Source organism: Cibotium barometz, chromosome 9, assembly GCF_041138505.1.
Source record: "Cibotium barometz isolate CiBa-2024 chromosome 9, ASM4113850v1, whole genome shotgun sequence".
Taxonomy (NCBI): Eukaryota; Viridiplantae; Streptophyta; class Polypodiopsida; order Cyatheales; family Cibotiaceae; genus Cibotium; species Cibotium barometz.
Genome location: NC_141054.1, coordinates 21454322 through 21461068, shown reverse-complemented (window position 1 = coordinate 21461068; position 6747 = coordinate 21454322).

The window sequence follows — 6747 nt, the reverse complement described above, 5'->3', positions numbered from 1 at the left end:
ATTTAAGAAACCAACACCCGAGTGATGAGTAATTATCGGTTGAAATCTGGGTATTGGACCACAAAAAGTGCACTTCTCTCTCTTTGCATGAAACCTCAATTTTCACATAGCCTCTTGCCTTTCATCTCCTTCATGATTCAAGCTAGAGGGTAAGGGTTAACATTGCTCAGCGGACAATCGTAAAGATTTACCTATGGTCCCCAAAGTCTTTCCACATGCTCATTACCGCTAAAACCATTAGTACCTCCAAAGGAGGGCGGCAATAAGGCAAGGGCTACCTTGAGAAGTCACAGGCCCGCCAAGATAATAACTCCTTATCCCACTTATCATGAATCATCAAAGAGGTCCAAAATTGGGTTAAGCATGAGGAGCTAATGCTAAATGAGATATTCACATGTAAAGAGAGTGTTGGAATAAGGGTTTGAAGATAAGAGAATGGCAATGACACAAAATGCTCAATTGTTGAGGAGGCTCATTCCTTGATTTGAAAGGGAGAGGAGGGCTCCTTTTATAGGTGGAGAATCACCCTCTCTTCCATTGTTACAAATTACAACATAGAAATCTTCAACCCTTCAGTGACATAAGGGTAGATGTCACCATCAATTGTCCTCTTAGGCTAAGTCTTCTATTGATTATTAAATTGAAGACTTTTTGACTTTGAGAGAGTGATAAGATAATAGCCAAGCCTAAGTGGCATGTAGGTGGAGATCCCACTTACACATGGCGGAATTCTCCTCTTCCATGTAGGCATTCTAGAAGAATCTTTCCCAATTATGCACCTACACACACTCCTCCACATGCCTTCCACACTCCCCAACTTGTTGCCTTATGGTGAATACCATATTAATAATACAATAAAAAATCCATGTGAGCATGAAGGCCCACTTTTATTTTCCACATCACTAGCCTATCTACCATACCAAAATATTTATCAAGCATACTTGTGGCATTTACAATGTGTGCACCCTAAATCAAGTAAAACCATTATATTTGAGGATAGAATGCTGTTATCGGGGTAGCCGCCAAGCCGCCGCATCACCACGCCGTTATTCCATTGTGGGCGCCGCAATCTTCTTGGACAAGCTTCCACCTTATTACCATTGAGAAACCATCAAAATATGCACAAAATTGACAATGAAAGATATCAATTTTCCACGTCACATCTTTCCCCCCCCAACAGATCCTCCAGGCTTGTCTGGGGGGTCTGCTGGCCATGGTGCTCGAGGGTAGAATATTTTTAGCCGGTACTCATTGGCACGACCGAGAACCTCCTGGCCACTTGCATCCTCTAGAAGATAGGTATTATTTTTGAACTTTTGCTTTATCCTGAAGGGGCCTTCCCATCGTCGAAGAAGCTTCTTATCTAGCCGTTTCTCCACACGGCCATCATACCTCATGACTAAGCTTCCTTGCTTGAGTTCTGGCTTCTTCTTCTTCTTTGTGAGAGTGTCATGCCTTGCCTTGCGCCGTTGTTGTGCAGCCTCCAAATTTTGAAGTGCCTGAAGTCGCCTCTCATCCAAGATCTCCAGTTGTGCTAGGCGTTGGGCATGTGTTTCTTCTTCATTATTCAAGCGTACAAAAGATGTGCAAAGGCTTGTGATTTCCAATTCTATTGGCAAAATAGCCTCCATCCCATAAACTAACTGAAAAGGTGTGAAACCAAGAGAGAGTTTGTGAGTTGTCCTATAGGCCCATAGGACTTCTGGCAAATGCACATCCCACTTTCTCTTCATAGTATCCACTAGCTTAGACAAAGATCCACAAAGCAGTCCATTAGTTTTTTCTACTAAACCATTACATTGGGGATAATAGGGAGTTGACATAGCATGCTTTATTTTTAATTTCTGCACCAAAGCTTCAATCAAGTCATTCCTGAAAGACCTCCCCCCATCTGTAAGGATTTCCAATGGACACCCAAATCGAGCACATATGTATTCCTTGAGAAAGGATGCCACAGCTACTGCCTTATTACTGACCATGGCCTTTGCTTCTGCCCACCTTGTTGCATAATCTGTGGCCACCAATATGTAATACTTCCCATGTGAGGAACGAGGAAGTGGGCCTACAAAATCTAATCCCCACCTTTCAAATGGACCATATGCTGGGATAGGGTTTAAGGGTCCGGGAATCAATTGCTTATGCCCATATGCCTGGCATACTTCACAGCTTCTGCACCACTCATAGACATCTTTGCTGAGTCGAGGCCAATAAGACCCTGTGTTAAGGATCCTCCGAGTTGTGCTGGCTGAGGCAAAGTGACCTGAACATTCATGACATAATTCCATAATCCTTTTAGATTCTTCCAGACTCACTACTCTCCTAAGGATCTTATCCTTACCTTGCTTGTAAAGAACATCCCCTAGAACTGTGTAAGGATGAGCTTTCCTGGTAACCCTTTGCTTCTGTTGAGGATTCAATCCAGGAGGGAAGTATCCTGTATCTAAATAGTGTTGAACATCTTGGAGCTCAAGCCAACCTGTATCCATTAATGCAAGAGTAGCTACTTTGAAAGAAGCCAAGGTTTTAGTAGCCAATTCATCAGCCTTTTGATTATCCTTCCTGTTAACATGTACAAATTTACAAAACTCAAAAGCTTCTTTCAACTCCATTGCCCTTTTATACAATTCTTGGAGATTAGGACTCCTTGCCTTATACTCTCCTTTCATTTGTCGGATGACCAATTGTGAATCCCCTTTAACCTCTACCTCTTCAATTCCATCTTTTATGCAATCTTCTAATCCCCAAATTAATGCATTATACTCAGCCACATTATTTGATATAGCCTTTGGAAATTCCCTACCCTTGGCCCATACCTCTTTTCCTTCTGGATCGAATAAAACTATCCCCCCAGCCCCACATTGCCTGGAAGGGCTAAAGGCTCCATCAAAATGCATAGTGAAAGCAGTTGGTGGCGTTTCCAAATCTTCATATACCTCTTCCTTTGCTCCTGTTTCTTCTTCCTCTTCCTTCCTGGTAAGCAAATCTGCAAGAGAGGCCCTAGTGGTGTTTTCTGTAATAAAAGTGAAAGAGAATTCTTGAAGCTCGCAAATCCACTTTGCAAACTTCCCTCCTGCAGGATTGGGTTTGCGGACCAAGAATTGTAAAGAAGGTTGAGATGTGAGGAAGAAAAAAGGGCGAGGTAACAAGTATGACCGGAACTTCTTTACTGTAAAAACAAGAGACAAACCACCTTTCTCCATTTCACCATACCTCTCCTCGGCATTGCATAATACACTGGTTGCATACGCCCTTGCTCTCCCTTTTGCAAGAGTATAGCACCCACTGAATGTGATGAGACACTTGGGTTCACATAAAAGTCCTCCCCCCACCTAGGAGGCTGCACAATTGGACTTTGACTCATGCATTCCTTGAGCAAACAAAAAGATTGAATTTGATCGGGCCCCCATTGGAAAGAAACATTCTTCTTTGTTAACAGATTTATAGGATACATCTTTTCAGAGAACATGTCAACAAAGCGTTGGTAATACTTTGTTTTACCCAAAATCCTCCTTACCTCCCTTACATTGGTAGGTGGTGGAAGGGCCACAATTGCCTGCACCTTCTCAGGATCCATCTCTATGCCTTCTTCTGAGATAACATGTCCCAAGAGAACCACCTTCCTTCGTGCTAAGCGGCATTTTCCAGGATTAAGACACCCTTTTGCATCATCAATACTTTGCAAGGCCAACCTCAACTTTTCCAAGTGATCCATGCGGCTTGAGTAAATGCAAAAATCATCCAGAAAGACCCTTATAAACTTCCCCAAGTAAGGTGCAAATACCTGACTCATGAAGCGTTGAAAAGTTGCTGGTGCATTGGTCAAGCCAAATGGCATCACCCTATAGGCGTACACTCCCCAAGGGGTGATAAATGAGGTTTTCCTTTGATCTTCTTCACAAATTCGAATTTGAAAGTATCCAGAGTATCCATCACACACTGAATACAACTCATGACCTGCAACTTGATCCAAAATCTCATCCTGAAAGGGTAGAGGATAATAATCCCTCTTTGTGCATGCATTCAGAGGGCGAAAGTCCACACACACACGCCATTTTCCACCCTTTTTGGGAGTGACTACAACTGGGAAAATCCACTCTGAATTCTCTACTGGGAAAATAAATCCAGCTTCAAGCAAATTAGTTACCTCCTTCTTAAGCACCTCTGCTTGCACTACTCCCAAACGCCTTAGCCGCTACACCACTGGCTTGCTTTGGGGCTTGAGATCAATCTTGTGCTCTACTAGGGTAACTTGGCGTACTTGTAGTAGCTGTTTGCAAAAAGGTTAGGAAATCTATCCAACATTTTTAAGTAATCCTCCCTTTCAGTACCTGCTATGGACTCATCAAGAAGAAGTTCATTTTGTTGGTGAAGACTAGTGAGGTCCACATCTCCTTTCTTGCACATGGTTGAAGAAGCTTCCCCTTCCAAGGCTCCATTGTCTTCAGCATCCCCTCGATCCCTTCCTAGGGATAGACCAAATGCAACTCCCTCCACCTCTCCTTCTGAGATGGAATCCTCGGAGCTACCACTTGTCTCTTCTTCATCGGATGACTCTGACTCTGAACTTCCGGAAGTTGAAGGTTCACCTCTTACCACCTTCTTGCGACGACTCTTGATGTTGTAGTGGACCTTCTTATTCTCACCTTGTAGAATAAGATCACCTGTCTCCCACTTTTGAATTGCCTTCACTTGGCGAAGCCATGGCCTACCCAATATCAATGGGTAAGCCCTAGCATCAGGCTTTGTAGGAATGACCTGGAAAGTTGTAGGCACAGAAATACCACATACATCCACTCCCAAATTCCTGACAATTCCTAAGGTTTTCACCCTAGTATTATCAGCAAGTTTTGATGCGATAGGGAGAGTTAGTAGAAGACAACTTTAAATCAGCATCTTTGATTGTTTTTTTACTCATGACATTGATTGACGCACCTCCATCAATGTATGCATTAGAAATTATCTGTCCCTCAATGATGACGTCAATCACAGGCACATCATCTCCTACATCAATATCCACCTTTTGAACCATAGGAGTCCCATTATCCCTCTTCTTCTTTTTCCTAGATTCCCTTGTGCTAGCCAGCTTACCCCATTCCTTTCTGAGCTTAGGAGAGAGTGCCAAAAGCTGCCCAAATGTGATTTGTGCCGTTTTCTCCCTAAGATCTGTCAAGAGGTCATAACTAAGAGATCCTTGTCCAAGAGGAAAATCAAATTGTCCAATTTTTCTCCTAGATGCCTCTTCTTCAGATTTATCTTCTTGTTCTTCTTCTTCTTGGCTTCTAGTTTTACGACCCCTTTTTGCCATTAATGGCATCAATGTTTCCTCTTCTTCTTCTGAGCATGTTTCCTCTAAAAGTGCTAAACTTTTATCCTCACTTTTCCTCAACTTTGGACACTCAGTACGATAGTGCCCCTTCTCTTGACATTCATAGCATGTGACACTACTTCTATCCCTAGGTTTATCCTCAGCTCGTGGAACCCTAGGTGGCCTTGCATTGACTAAGTGTAACTTCAAATCAGCAAATTCTGCCATAAGTTGTGCAATGTTATGATCCAAGGATGGAGCTTGTACTTGAGATGTTGAGGCTATCTCTACTCGTGGTGGGGTTGGCACACTTGGAGAAGATTGGAATGTGGACTCAATATGAAGAGTGGCCTCCTTCTTCAATGCAATACGAAGGGCCTCTTTAAAACTAGTGGGATCTTTGCTAAGAACTTTTCCATGCAAGCGGGGATCCAAAGCCCTGATAAACTTGCTCATCTTAAGGTGCTCCATTGCTAAAGAACTCTTTGAATCTTCCATAGAAGGTGAAGAAGAAGAAGCAACAACATGTAAAGCAGCTTGTTGATATTCGATGAATAAGGCTTCATACCTAACTGAAAAGGCAGAAACTGACTCTCCATCCTTTTGGAAAATTTGATCCAATTGCAATAGTAAAGCATTTGGCGACTCCACTGTCCCAAATCTCTCCTTCATTACTTTGGTCAACCTTTCCCAATCATTCTTGGACTCCTCTGGCAAAGCCTCATGCCAAGTTAAGGCCATACCCTCCAAGAAATCTAGAAGTATTTCTGCCCTCTCCTTCATAGACCAACCCGTCAAGCGGCATGCTCGGTTAAACTCTCGGAGATAACTCCCCGGGTCTTCTCCTTCCGATCCACGGAACACCGGAATGTTGAACATCTTGCACCAAAAGATGAGTAGTGACAAGGGAAATTTACTTGTTTCAAAACAACTTTCCTTTAATCATGCGGGACCTTGAGGTTAAAATAGAATAATTCTAAGTAAAACCTGCCCGTCGTCTCCACCAAAAGATGTGACACGAAGTTGGGGTTTGGACTTCGGTCACTTCTCAGAATCAAAACACACTTGTATGAAACCTCACAGCCTCCTCACCTCCCTTTCTCTCCCTAGATTAGGATAAAGATATCCACATCAAAGGTGAGATCATAATTCATGGAAGGAAAGATGAAAGGCTCCGGAGAAGCAAGAATTTCTGCCAGTCTTGCAGCTCCAAACAAAAGGGCGATTCTTTGTTGGAAGAAAATCTTCCGACTCAGGATTATGTGAACGGAAACATACGGGGAATATTGGTAAGGTTCATCCGTTCGAATTGGGCGATTTGGATGGAACATATTAAAGAAAATGAATATGGCAATCACTTATAAGAGGACAAGACACATGGGGTTTGCCTTTTGATAAGGGATTAGGAGGAATTAATCATGATTAAGAAGAAAGAATGGCCA